This window comes from Microtus ochrogaster, chromosome 5, assembly GCF_000317375.1.
Source record: "Microtus ochrogaster isolate Prairie Vole_2 chromosome 5, MicOch1.0, whole genome shotgun sequence".
Lineage (NCBI taxonomy): Eukaryota > Metazoa > Chordata > Mammalia > Rodentia > Cricetidae > Microtus > Microtus ochrogaster.
The window spans coordinates 85461697-85477051 of NC_022012.1; positions in this window are offsets into that span (position 1 = coordinate 85461697).

A 15355-nucleotide genomic window follows, 5' to 3' on the forward strand; every position below is an offset into this window, starting at 1 on the left:
GTAAGGCTGTTATACTGCCTACGTAGCCACAGAAACAGATCTGGCAAGTGTTGAATGAGGAGGAGGTGCAATGAAAGGACAGGGCAATTAAATTGGGTAACTTAGAAAAGGATGAGATAATGAACACATCACCATGGAAACCAGGTCAGCAACTACAGTCTCATCCTGATTTGTCTCTAACATGTAATGTCCCAAGAAGTGGGGGAATCTTTTCATTTTTATTCATGAATATTATCTTTATAGAAATATTAAAAGTCTGGTCAGAGTACTTCGGTACCCCACCTAATAGAGAAACAATATGTAAATGAGATTTTGAAGCTCCCTCTGGGGTAGAGGAACGCAAAACTCTTCATGAATTCTGAAAGGGCTCTGATTCCTTATTAAACTGACTGCCACATTTCACTTGGCTTCCCATCAACATCCTACCTTCCAAGCCACTCTTTAATAAAACACGCTCACAAGAGCACCCAGGAAATTGACGCCTACCCATAACATTTGGCTTACTAAGCGCTTGAATTCAAACTGCCTGTTTCAAAGAGCCCTTCACTAGCCCTTCCCCTAAACGTCTCTGGGTTGACTGATTCCCTGGTATGGAGTTGTTTAAAGTAATTTAAAAGTGTCAATTAAAATGCGGAAATATAAAAAACATTGTAGAAAGACACCAAAAACCTAAGTCTCAATAAAAGATGAGCATGAGAAAGAGGGGCACAATACACAATACGGTTGTCCCAAGCTGTTCTTGATGAAGCAATCATTTGACTAGTGGCTCATGCGGATCAAAACCAAAGAGAAAGTAAACAGAAAGATGGGTACCTTAAAGCCATGTAACATCCTTCGGGGCAACCCAAGCCGCTGATTGTGTGGTTCACAGTGTCCCATTGGACATGCAATTATGGGTTCTTAAGTAATTCAGGCATGAAGTCAAGGTGAACCCCAGACAAAAAAGCCTCAGGTGATGAGAAGGAAGAAGGGACAACATGGATCTACAGAGCACTACAGTTTACCCACTTGGTCCAAATAGTGTTAGCACTGGCCATCAGAACTCTCACATACTCCCACATACTGATTTCAATGCCTTGTGAAGAAAGATCTGGAAGACTTTGTGATCCCCTGACCCAGACCTATTTCAAGTGTGGTTATGGTTATGATGGTGATGATGATTATGATGCTGATATTGATGGTGATGATGGTGGTGATGATGATGAAGTGGTGGTTGTAATGATTATGATTATAATGACAACAAGAACAGGCAATGTTTTAATGAAAATGGAAGGCAAGTTCAAGATTCTCCAAATAACTCCCAAGTGACAGAGCTATTGCCAAATCAATAGAGCAATAATTTTCAGACATTTATGGTCAACTGGGCCATCCCAGAGACTGGGATCCCCTTCATGCACTAGCTACATCAGACAGTATTCATGCTAGCAAAACCTTCATGGTTTCTCTACTTCTCGCCTTCCAATGCGGTTTAGACTTGAGCCAAATGAGTGTGGGCAAATATATGAAACAATCTCTTACAAAAATCTAAAGTCACCCATCAGTTTGCCATTTTCTCTTGCTCTAAAAACTATAGTGGACATATGTTCCACCTGGAGTGGCTACATTCAGCTTTGATAGGAGCAAGACAGAAACTTCCATTGTACTAAGTGACAGAGGTTTCAGAGCCTGCACCACCCAGACAAGTAAGGGTACCCTATCAACAAATGGTTATCACCTCACTTTTTAAAGTCATAATTTATTAATTTCATTGTGGCATTACAAATTTTATTGTAAATATTTTTATAAAACCATATACTTAGAGATTCATAAGGTGGGTATATCTTTGTATGTTTTAACAAATATAATACACACAGAGAGAGAAAATGGAGGTCTTCTCCCCTGACTCCCTATACCTTCCTTCTTAATGTAGAAAGATACAAATATGATTAGAAAGATAAATGGTAAATGCCAGGGATAGATAATAGACAGAGAAACACAATACTTTTTGTATTGCATGCTTGTCAGAATTTCACATATACTTCCCCAGGTGGCATAAATGCCACTCCTGTTCATTTACAGACATTGGCATCGGACACTGACAGGCAGAATGACCTTAACAACGACAAAGCAATAGAGTTTTGTCTTGTTTTGTTTTTTTTATCATGAATGCTTCTGCCCAGAGCCTGTGCCTGAATCCACTCTCGACTGCTTTGACTTGTTTCTAATTCACTAGTCAATTTTACCCACAGTCAATATCGCTTGAGCCCTGAGATGTTATCGCTTCTGTTTCCTGACAACTCATTTCCTTCGCATCAATGGGATGGAGGACAGATGTCATGGAGAACAGTACAGACTACCTATTTTTTTTAAGAATATTTATTTAGGTTAGGAAAGATGACCCAGTGGTTAAGAGCATTGCTGCTCTGGCGGAGGACCCAGGTTCCTTTCCCAGTTCCCACACAACAGCTCACAACCATCTGTAAATTAAGTTCCAGAGGACCTGACCCCCTTTACTGGCCTCCTCAGGCACCAGGCACTCACATGGTTCATGGAAACACATGTAGGCAAAACATACACATTAAAAAAAAAAAAGATAAATTTTTAAGAGGACAGAATACCCTTTTATTGGTCTGTTATCAGTTTTTGCAAATTTATCATTTTAATCATGTGCCTCCCATATTTGTTTGAAAACATTTTTCTAGTTTTTTTCTTTTAATTTATTTTATGCTGATTTCCCTGTTTTATTTCCTTCAACTTTTTTCTTAAGATTTTCAAGATGATTGCCAAGTGCCATTGACTGGAAACCAAGGCGAATACACACTTACCCTTCTGTGTGTGCCAACCATTTATTTGGTTTTTCACCTGAAAAAACTATGTCTGCTTTAGAGTTCTGCTTATTTAAAGGCTGTTGTGTCCTCCTTAATTTTATCAAGTGCTTTTTTATTCCTAGTAGCTTCCCAAGGACATTAATAAATGTCTATACTTTGCCTTGATTGAAGTGCACCTTTGTCATACGTCAAATCAACTGTAGCACAGAAAAGAGGGTATACAATCTCAACTAACGGTGAAAATGACTTCAGTGTTTGCATTTCAAGTAAAACTAAGTGTTTGGTCAGCCCTAGTTTTACTACATTCAGGTACCGAGTTCTGTTTGTTTGAAGCAGAGGATGACCATGACCTTCCGGTCCTCCAGCCTCCACCTCTGGAGTGTTGGGACTGCAGATGTGAGCCACCAAACCCACTTTATCTCCGTGACTCAAGAATTTTGTGCTATGTAATGTTTGGAAAGAACTCTTTCTTGAAATCCATGGGACCAGACATCTTTCCAAGGACTTATTTAAATATGTCTTTTGTGATTTCTTTTATGTTCTGTCCCACTTTTTCCTATTTCCCCTGTAATCAATTTTTTAAGCAATGACCCATTTTTAAAAATCTATTTTTCACTTATATACTCTGAATTAGCATGTGTTCATTTAGAATGCTGCTTTATCTGATTGCTATATCTGTGTATGACCACATTGAACTGACTACATAGTTAATCTTAGTCATTACATAATATACCTTGCTAATTTCTTTTATCTCTCTGGTTGCCTTTACAAGAATTTTGTCTCTTTTATTGGCCTCAATTCTTTAAAGAGAGAAAAAGAGGGACTGGGGAGGTAGCTCAATAGTTAAGACCACCTGCTGCCCTTCCAGAGGATGGGAGTCCAGCTCCAACACACATCTGGCACCACACAGTCACCTGTAACTCCAGCTCCAGGAGATCTAATGCCCTCTTCTGGCCTCTGAGGGCACAGCATGCACACACACACACACACACACACACGCACACACACAAGTCATACATACACATTAAAATAAATAGTAAAATAAGTCTTTAAAATACACACACACATACATACACAAAGGAAAGAGAGAACATGGAAGAGAGAGAGAATCAAATTCTACTGCATTGTGTTTACTGCTCTCAGATTATTAAAGCCTGCCTATACTTTTTGACATTTCTTCCTTGGCTATCACCATTAAATTCAATCCATCAAATCCTATCACTGATTCTTTTATTCTGTTATCTATGTCATATTTTAAATAATACTTCTTACTATTTTCTCTACTTTGGAGTTTCTTTTTTTTTTACTTTGTATATTCCTGAATAATTCACTTGCAATTTACAATTGCTCCACCTATATTTGGTTGTTGTTTTTTTTTTTACCATTGCCTGCTGTATACTGTTGTGCTGGCTACTTTTATGTCAACTTGGCACAAGCTAAAGTACTTTCTGGAAGGGGTAACTTCAATTGAGAAAATGCCCCCATCAGAGGCCAGTAGACAAACCTGTTATGCATGTTCTTGATTGATAATTGATGTGGAATGACCCAGATCACTGTAGGTGGTGCTATCCCTGGGCAGATGTCCTGGGTTCTATAAGAAAACAGGATAAGCCAGCAATGAGGAGCAAGTCAGTAAGCTGCACTCCTCCATGGCCTCTGCAACAGCTTCTGCCTCCAGGTTCCTGCCTTGTGTTCCTAAACTAACTTCCCTTGGTTATGGACTGTAAACTGTAAGCTGAAATAAACACTTTCTTCCCCCAGTTGCTTTTGGTAATGGTGATTCTCACAGCAATTGAAACCCTAGCTGAAATAACTGTCCTTTGGATACATTTTATAACATTTACTTTTGCTGATGTCCACTCTTTTGCTTAAAATTGCATGGAAAATTGTGTTTCCTTTAGTTAAAACTGCACGTTAAAAAAAATCCATCCCATCATTTTTTAGGATTTCTTCTTCCATTTATCAGTACCTACTGAAAAACTCATATGACTGGATGTCACATATTCTAGCAGTTTTCACAATTACATTTGACAGATAGGTTTCATGGCCTCTAAGCATCTTATTTCCATAGAATCCTGCAAGATAGTTTTTAAGCGTGGGAAACAGCAACTAAGATCAAAGTGGAAATGCACACTCCAGTGCCTGTGCACACATTTATAAGCCCAACAAGAATGTTAATATGCCCCTATATGTGTGTGCACACAATTGTTAGTGGATACACACATATGGATAGAGTCTGCAGTCAAAGATGACTGTGTTTCAAAGATGACCAGACCAATAAGAGTCAGAGAAAAAAAAGGAAAAACAAACACCTCCTGGACATCTTTATTGATTCTTCAAATACATGCTACCTACTAGCAGAGAAACTGAGGATGCTCCCATAAAGCACAGTGAGTTCTTTTTCCTAAGTAGGCAGAGGCATAGAGGCAGCTTGGGGGTGACTAGCTCTGGAGAGTCCGAAGGATGGGTGAGTGAGTGTTTTAAATAAATACAAGACTGCAAAAGAGATTTAGAGGATAGTTTGCTATAAACATGATCCCTGCAGCACCAAAACAGCTGAGTTCACATTTGCAGCCCTAGCTTTGGAAAGGCAGAGACAGAAAGAACCCTTGAAATCACTAACCAGTTAGCAAATACACCTACACACACACAGGCCCGCCCACATGCACACGCATGAATGTAATCAAGACCTAATGACAGGATTATGCTTCAGCCAATTCAGAATTCTCTTTTATACCCTTGTTCCTTTAGGCGTCAAGGGTCATAGCTGAATAAACAGTTACAGTTTGCTGTGTCTTTAGATAATCCCATTGGTAACCACACCCTATGGTGTCTTTCAAGTTCATTCTTGACCTCACATTCCCAGGCCCATGCCAGCCCAGCTGAGCTCCCTAATTCTTCTGAGGTGAGGCTCAGAAAGACCACCTGCCACACAGGGTCGCTGTCATCTGCCAGACCCTGTGACTGAACTGAATTTACCTTCCATTTGCAGGAAGCATGGCTCACACCCATGGCTTGTCAAAAAGATGAGGTGAAATCTGGGCTTCCTGAATGTGCTTAGGGGAACACTCTGTGTTGGAATTCAGTGCTGGACAGACAAATGCTCTCTCCCTTCATTCTGCAGAGCAAGATCTGTGATAGCAGAGACCAACCTGCTCCCTGCTCATTTACACAGATTCAAAACAGCTCCAGAAGAACTATGAAGTTTTTTTCTACACAATTGTACAAGATTGAGTCTTTTGTTTTCTTTAAGGAGAAAACACCCAGACATGGTGATGTATTTATAACCTCAACACTCAGGATGCCAACATGGGAGGCTCGTGAATTTGAGGTCACCCTGGGTTTCCTAGTAACCCTGAAACCAACCTAGTTGCACAGAAATACCCTGTCTCAAAGAAACTTTTTTAAATACAGGAAGACATATTGCAGCATAGGCCTGGATGTTATCACAGGTGTTTGAAAGTGGGTTCAATCTGCCGCCTTCAGAAAGAAGTGCTTCTCTTTCCTGCATGCTGTTTTCCCCCGTTTTACGGTCCTCAAGTGGCTCTTACCTGCTCCATCAGCTAGCAGAGGTATCAGGGAAATCGTGCCTAGATGGGCAGTGTGCGTAAAGGGCCAACAATAGAAGGAGTGCATGATGGGAAAAAGCCATCCTCATGCACCTGCTTCCTCCTGAGAGCAACTGCGCCCACAAGATGTACTGTGACTCTCGTGACATGTGTCCTGGCAGCCTAGGGGAGTGTCTCCAAGGGTACGGGCTCATCTCATTGGCAGCCTGCTGTTGGCAGCTTGACGAGCTAACATCCTACCATGGATGGCCCTGTTCCAAGAGGCTCCTGGATACTCCGTCAACAATGACTTTACACACTAGTCTCTCCTTAATCGCTGTTTTAGACATATGGTGTTGTAAACTTGAAAACCAACAAATACGATAAAGAGTGAATGAGACACAGGTGTCTAAGCACAATAAAACCAACCCATTAAAGAGATTGAAATGAGCGACTTTCTCCTTCAGCAGATTTTTATCTCTCGCTTACACCCATTCTCACAAAAACAGAAGTCAGATGTGTGTTTCAGTGAGATGCCGAGCTAGCAGGTCCTACCTGGAAGAGAGCTGTGTTGTTCCAGGGAGGAATCCAGACAGACTACTTGTGTGACACTCTGCTTGGGGGACAGAAACATCTACTAACCCAGAGAGGGAAGTGACCACCAAACTCCAGCCTGTGAAGCAATGAGTATTATTGGGGTTACCTATGGGAGTACAGGCGAGGTTGACTGACACAAAGACAGGAGCATCATTCAAAAGCCCGCCAATATAGATATCGGCTCACGAAAGCTGTAGCGTTGGCTCTGTAACATGCAGTAGACCTGACATGCTAACAGTCTTTCTCCTCAGCCATCCTTTCTGCTTATGGAATTTTAAAGATGGGGGCACTTTGTGAATCTGATACGTTTCAGGAGCTCCATGGCACTTCTGGGTCATTTTCTTCCTAGTCCTGCAAGCCACCTTTAGAAGACCCCGGGTTGTCAGGGCCTGTGCTCCAGGATGGGTGCTTTGAGTCAGAGTTCACTGCTACCCAACATTTCTCTCTCCGAAGAGCTTGGGAAAGCCACACCATGTCCAAGTGCAGAGAGGGTGGGGGTGTCATCTCAGGGAAGCCTAATTGCTGCCTTGTTTTATCTTTCTAAGCTCTCTTCCAATGGTGGTGCCCATTCATAACTACAAAGAGAAACAGCTTCCTTTCTTAAACATTACTTGTCCCTGGTCCCCTGAATCTCAGCCAGTGGACAACCCTGACACATCACTTAACCCAACTCTGGGACACTGAACTGAGTTTGCAAGACCCTTGAGTGGCATGTGGACATTGTCAGATAAAGATATGTGTAGGGTGTGTGACTGTTTCACTGGTCCATTCTGCCAAATGTGGCTAATCAGTGTCTTCCCATAGTTCTGCTTCAAAGGGTTGCAGGAGCAAAGGGTAGCTTATGGCTCTGAAGACTCAAAGGAAGCCTCACATGGGTCATTAAGACAGATGCTCTCAGAAGGACATCCTCACGTGAGGTAGAGGACAGAAATCCTGAGATGCTACTGGTCCACACACCTACAATGAACATATAATCTTTCCATGAGGTTCCTAACTCCATCCTGGCTAAGAGGCTAAGAGAAGAGGAAAATGAGTAAATGAAGTCAAAGCCTAATTAACAGCTAAGTAACGAAAATGATTGATGGGCTATTTTATCTCGTCTCTGATCTTTGATTATAAAAACATCTCATACGAGATAAAAAGATTAAGTGCATTTCTAGGATGGATTTGCCTCCTCCTTGATGCCAACATTCAGAGCAGCCTCTCAAAGCAGCCCTCCGTGAATGGAACCTTTGCCACTGAGCATGCTGAAACTGCTCGCTGAGGCACAAGTTCCACGGTAAAAACTTGGGGAAAAAAGACAAAGACCAAAAACTTGCTAGATTCTTCTTTGTTGTTACTATGGTTACCAGCAGAGGCACCAAAAATGATTGCGCTCTGAAAACATCAAACACAAATACAAAAAGTATAAATAGCCACTGCTATTTTGAGCCGAGGAATAAGCAAGCCATCACTGCTATCATTCCCTGACATGGGGCTCCAGGGCTCCAGCTGCCTCACAGCATGGCTGGCTGGCTCCCGAGAGGCAGAAAATAGAAGGCAATCATCACTCTGGCCTTTCTAACCTCAAGCAGGGTCTCTCCACAGTTTGGTTTGGTTTTCACAGCTCTTCCTGTAACAAGGAGGCAGGAAGCGACAGTTTGCACAGCCCTGTCACACCTCAGTATTCAGGAAATCATGCTGCTACCAGTTATCAAAGGCGGCTGGTTGGTGGAAATGTTTGCTACAGTGTCATGGTTAACTTTTTTTAAAAAAAAAATTAAATTTATTTATTTTATTTTATGACTATTTTTCCGGCATGGAGGCATACCATGTGCATGCCCTGGTGTCCACAGATGTGAAAAGAGGGCACTGGATCTTCTGTGAATGGGGTAACAGATGGTTGTGAACCACCATGTGGGTGTTGGGAGCTAAACCTGGGTCCTCTGCAAGAGCAACAAGTGCTCTAAACCACCTCACCATCTCTTTGGCCCTGTGATGGTCAGCATTGTCAACTGGACACAACCTAAAAATCACCTGAGCAGAGAGTATCAGTCAGGAGTTGTCCACATTGGGTTGGTTCATGGGCATGTTTGTGAGGGATCGTCTTGAGCATGTTAATCTACGTGGAAGACACAGCCCAGTGTGGATAGCACCATTCTCTAGGTGAAGGATCTTTACCTCCATAGGAGCAGAAAAGTCAAGTGAAGCACAAGCAAGCATGCATATGTCCATTCCTCTCTGCTGTGGACACATGTGACCAGATGACGCAAGCCCCTGCTGCTATGACTTGACTTGTGTGGTTACAAACTGTAACCTGGTATTTTGAGCTAAAATAAAGCCCTTTGTCCTCTACATTTCGTCAGGGTATTTTATCTCAACAAGATAAGTGAAGATAGTACTTACAGCGTGGGCTGAAGACTGAACATTCCCAACTCTACTCTACTCTGACCAGCACAGTTATTACAGCACATTTCACTGAACAAAAGCGACGCCATTAAAGTCCATTTAGCAGCACTGAGTGAGTGATGTTGCTAGAATGACAAAAACAAAATGCTAATGCTCCATCCAGCCACATTGTTCCTTGCCATCTTGTTGACTAAGGTTTCTGTCCTACCCAGTCCTGCAGTTTTTTAAGTTCCAAAGAAATATACAGAGGCCTACATAAATTATAAACTGGTTGGCCTATTAGCTCAGGCTTCTTATTAACTCTTTCTTACATCTTAAATTAGCCCATAATTCTTGTCTGTGTTAGCCAGGTGGCTTGGTACCTTTCATTAGCGAGGCATTCTCATCTTGCTTCCTCTGCATCTGGGTCATGACTACAGATTGAGTCTTTCCTCTTCCCAGAATTCTCTTGTTCTGGTCACCCTGCCTACACTTCCTGCCTGGTCCACTCTGCCTATACCTCTTGCCTGGCTCCTGGCCAATCAGTGTTTTATTAAAATACAAGTGACAAATCTTTACAAAACACAAGACCATTGTCACACAGCATCATCTTCTGCCACCAAAAAGCAAAAGAAGTCAGAAAGTTTGGGTTGATGTGTCCCAGGGAGTAAATTTGCACTGTGAATGTAACTAGGTAATTACCAAAAGCCAGGACTTTGAGAAAGCCATAAAGAGCAGTTAAAATACTTAGTACAAAAGGAAAATAAGCAATGTAGGAAATTGTTGAAAAACAGTTAAGATACAAATACTTCAAAACTAATAGTGGTTCAAGATGCTGAAAATAAGCCATGAGCCCTGGACAGTACATTAACTGTCTCCCTTCCCTAAGGCTCTGGGAACATCAAGGAAGAGAGGAGGGAAAGAATGTAAGAGCAGGAAGATAGAGAGGAGTGCTGTGACATGCTGCCCACTGGATGTGACATGGCTAGTACACTCCTGAATTCACTGGATCCAGCCAGTTAAAATAACCAGTATGGATAAGGGAAACATTATTCTTGCCTCTAGCTGAGGAGCATTGATTGGCAGCAGAGGGGAGAAAAACTCATTTTAACTGGAGGGTGTGGTCACTAATAAGCTGTTCAAACTCCAGTTGCTGTCCCCAAGTTCAGGTACATAAGACATAAGGACATCACTGACTGGACTCAGTGGGTTATAAATGGAAAAAAGAGAGAGAGACAGAGGGGAGAAGAAAGTGTGTGTGTGTGTGTGTGTGTGAGGAGGGGAGGGAAAAGGGAGAGAAAAAGAGACGAGGAAGAGACCAACTAGAGGGTCTGGCTTAAGTGGAAGGAAGAGGAGGGTAGATATGATCAAGATATGCCATATACATATATGAAATTTTTGAAAAATAAGTAATGTAGACAGAAGTTTCTGATTCACCTGGTCCCGCAGTCATTCAGTCCCAAAGAAACACACAGAGGCTTATACACAGAGGCTTATACTAAATATAAACTGTTTGGCCTATTAGCTCAAGCTTATTACTAACGAGCTTTTACGACTTAAAGTATCCCATAATTCTTATCTATGTTTAGTCACATGTCTTGATGCCTTTTCTCAGTGCAGCATTTTCATCTTGCTTTCTCTACATCTGGGTGGCAACTGCGGCTGAGCCTTTCCTCTTTTCAGAATTCTCCTAGTCTGGTCGCCCTGCCTATACTTCCTACCTGGCTACTAGCCAGTCAGTATTTTATTAAACCAATACTAGTGACAAATCTTTACAGGGTATAAGAGCAAAATAAAACTATTGTTGCTTTTTCAATGCAATCAGTCATGTAAGAAGAAGAGGCAAAGAAAACAGAAGTAAGCAGAAGTGGGAAAACCTGCCCAAAGAAGTGACCTATCTGAGTTGCACCATGCTGCTTCTGGAAGTCAAGGTCGACTACAGCTACTGGTGTTCTCACGGTGAAAGCTACAAAGCAGAAGACTGGTCTGAGTTGTAAAAGGCAAAGGGTGGATGGATACGGCATGCACCATGCACAGAGAGCAAGCTGTGGCCTTGCAGGTACTCAGACTGAAGTGTAGTCCCTTACCCCTGCACCATTGTCTAGCCAAGCTACATGGAAGAACATGAAGGGTGCTGTAGAGCTGACAGCAGACAGAAGCGAACAGAGATGGGTGAGTGTTCCATACCCTATAAGAGCCGCCATCCCAGAAGGTGCTATGTGAGGAAAAAGTCAGCCCCCAAGCATCAAAGACAAGGCAATGACTCTCAGGCAAGGAAGTGCAAATCAGGGAATTCTGGCAGAGGATAGACTCCTCCTCAGAGGACACTGACTTTACTTGTTTCATTTCTGAGATTAGCAGTCTCTGGCCTGTGGAGACTGTCAGAGAAGGCAAGTCTATGGGAACAGGAAAGTCACATCATCCTAGAGAGGAAGAAACCCTGACAGAGGTGTAAAACCTTATAGCTCATATCATTGCTTATTTTATTTTATTGGTTTATTCACTTGATTTTGATTTTTTAATTTCCTATTTTTATTTTATATTTGATTACCATTGATAACTTTGTTCTTTGTTTTATTGTTATAGTTTGGTTTGAATCTTGCTGGGGAAAAAAATCTGATGAACATGCTTGCTAGTGCTTTGTCAACTTGACACAAGCTACAACCTTCTGGGAAAAGGAACCCTCTGCTGAGGAAATGCCCCCATCAGATGGGCCAAATCTGAGGGCATTGTCTTGATTAATGATTGATGTGAGCTGGCCCAGCCCACTGTGGGCAGTTTTACCATCGCGCAAGTGATCTTTGGTTATATAAGAAAGCAAGCTGAGCAAGCCATGAGAAGCAAGTCAGTAAGCAGTGTCCTTCCATGCATTCAGGCTCCTGATTCCTGCCTGGACCTCTGACCTCTCTCATTGATGAACTGTTGAAGCACGATTAATAAAAACTCAGAGAGAGAAACTGGGGTTCAACCTGAAGATCTGTAAAGCAAAACAGCCAGCCACTGGCTCTTACCTCAACCTCAGTGTGAAATGGCGATCCTGCCTCCTGGAATCTCAGAATGAGACTGCGTGTCTGACAGCTGTCTCCCCTTGTCCTATATTCCTCTCTAAGGCTGGGATTAAAGGTGTGTGTCATTGTGGGATTAAAGGTGTGTGTTACCATAATCTGATCTGCAAGGCTGACCAGTGGAACTGTTTTACTCTCAGATCTTCAGATAGTCTTTATTTATTAAAACACGATTGAAATGTGTGACTAGGAAGATAGTCACACCATAGACTGTGACCTAGGAAGCCAAACAAACCTTTTCCTACCCAAGTTGTTTATGGTCACGGTTTTTGGCACAATTGCATGCAATAGCTGTTCTTTCTCCACACTGGCAATGGATATAAATTATAGGAAGTTCAAGTAGGAATGAAATTAAGAATTGATCTTAGATTTATCCAAACTAGTAATAGCAAAGGCAGGAAGTAGCGGTCAGGTGGTTTTGCTAATGCCAAGGAACAAAAGCAGCATAAAGACGCCTTCACACGTAAAACATGAAGGGAACAAGTAGTGACAATGACTGAAAAAAAAAAAGAGAGAACCTAAAGAAGCCTAGCAAGATGGCTCAGTGGGAAAAGGTACCTGTCATCAAGCCCAGTGACCTGAGTTTGCTGTCCAGGATCCACGTAGTGGAAGGAGAAAATGTAGCTTGTTTGTTTGTTTGTTTGTTTCTCTGACCTCCACTCAAGCACCAGGCATATGAGACCCCCCTCCAACACAATGAAATTTAAAAGAAATTTTTAAACTTTAAACCTAAAGGATTAAATTCCACTAGAGAGGAAATGCTTGAAAGAAACAATATGGAAAGAAAGGGACTCCTGGTTAATATCAAATTCACTTAAGGGGCCAACAATATGGCCTGATGGGTAAAAGGGCTTTACATCAAGCCTAGTGATCTGGGTTTGAGTCCCAAGCCTGCATGGTGGAAGAAGAGAACTGATTCCTCCCAGCTGTCCTCCGACCTTCACGTATGCACCAGGGTATGCATGTAACCCTCGACCCCAAATAAACAAACGAAATTTTGATTTTTTTTAATTAAGAATGAAAAAGCATAGTCTGGGATGTTGGGCTCCACTAATACCACTGGAAATTTATGTTTCCTTTTAGAGAATTTTAACATGTTTTTAGTACATTAGCATTGTTGGATGATTCCAACATTCACACTGTCCCTTCCTATCTCCACCTCCTTATCTCCCCATCTATTCTCCCACTGAACTAATAAACAGGAAACATCTGGAACTAGATTTACAAACATAATTGGTACTTTGGATATTTTTTCTTCCTTGCATGCCCCATTTGACTGCATTTTTATTAAAAATTAACATATATATTTATGAAATACAGTAGTCATTATTCTTTCAAAAATAAAAAAACAGGAATAATGTAAACAAAAATACAACCTGTACACAAAAGCCAGGGAGAAAATATGTTTCCCTTAGCAACACGGAAGCAGATATTTAAACACAATCAGCATTCCATGAACACATAATTTAGCAATCAACAAATAACTGACAGTCAGCTGGTAAATTATTCATATTTTAATTTTTCAACTGTTTACTCTTCTCAAATATTTGTTTATCCCTTCAACCAAACACATTCATTCAGGAGCCTAAATTTAAAAAAAAAAAAAAAAGAAGCAAGCTTTGTATCGAGCTGAGTTTAAATGGCATGTTGGGAACTGTGGTCCAACAAGAAGAGGAGAGATCAAAACTCCCAGGAAAAATCCACACCCATCTTAAACATTCTACAAGATAATTGGCTGGTTAAAACTGTGGAAATTTGAGATGTTCCAAATCCAGAATCAAATTAATTTGGTTATTATAAGTGTCCTAAGTAGCCATTTATTTTTCTCCTCTGTGTTTGACTTAACATCTTTGTGACTACTAGGAAAATCTTTTGGGACTGTGCAGTCAGACCCCCTGTGTCCTCCAGTCCAAAATCTAAGAAGGTTACTACATAACATCTGAAGCCTCCAGCAGAGTTTCCCCACTTTGCTGAGTAACCTGCCTACCTGATGTTCCCACCGACGTATTTTTAAAGTGCCTTGGTTTATGACTTTGTTCTGTTAGCATTACCATGAAACAGTTACCATGTTGGAACAAGGTTTTAGGGTAACCTGGAGTTTCCAGGGCATGATTGCCCACACTAGACTCCAGAATGAGCTATCCTCTTCTCTTTGAGGTTAAGAACTGTGTGTTCCCTTTCTACAGAGGAAATATCCACCTGGGAACTGTTGGACTTTAGTGTCCAAACACCAAGAAGGAGTCGCCCCCAGAGACCATTTCATACACCACAGTTGATGTAAAAGCATGAGGATTTTATTAATTCTGTCATGACAGGGTCCCCCAGCATTCAGGAAGCCGAGAGACCTCGAATAGCAGGTACAGTCTACTTTTAAAAGGGCCACAGAAGCAAGGGGGGTTGTTCTTTGACTATTCTGATTGGTTTCTTTGAAAGGGCTATTATCAATAATTGGCTGGAGAGCTCTTGCCAGATCAGGTGAGGTAAGAGGTCATTTTGACCCCGTTTCCCAGGGGACAGAATCAAAACATGTGTATATGGGTAATTGTTCAGGAACTGAGTACGTGCATGTGTAGCTGTTAGGTCCATGGTTCCCAGGGCAGGAGGGGAAGCACTATGGCACAGAGGCTGAGAGGATTCAGAATTGTCAGAAATGGCTTCAGGATTGTCTTAAAGTCTCACATTCCCTCCTCTTATTTGGTCAAATATCTCAATCTTTAGATATTAGTAAATTTGGGGGGACTTTTTGGATCTGTACCCAGAAATTAGCAAACCAGTGTTGTAGGTCCATCATAGATCAATAGAAGGCACCAGGTCCTGTTGTCCTGGGACTTGGGAGAGTTAGGTTTGTCCCCAGTTACAGGATGTATGAGAGGTGATATTGTTGAAACTGCCAGGTGAGGCTATTTTCTCATAATAGGGAGGTCCTGCTTATAGGCATAGCCAGCAAGATTGTGTCAAGCTGGGGTCAGTA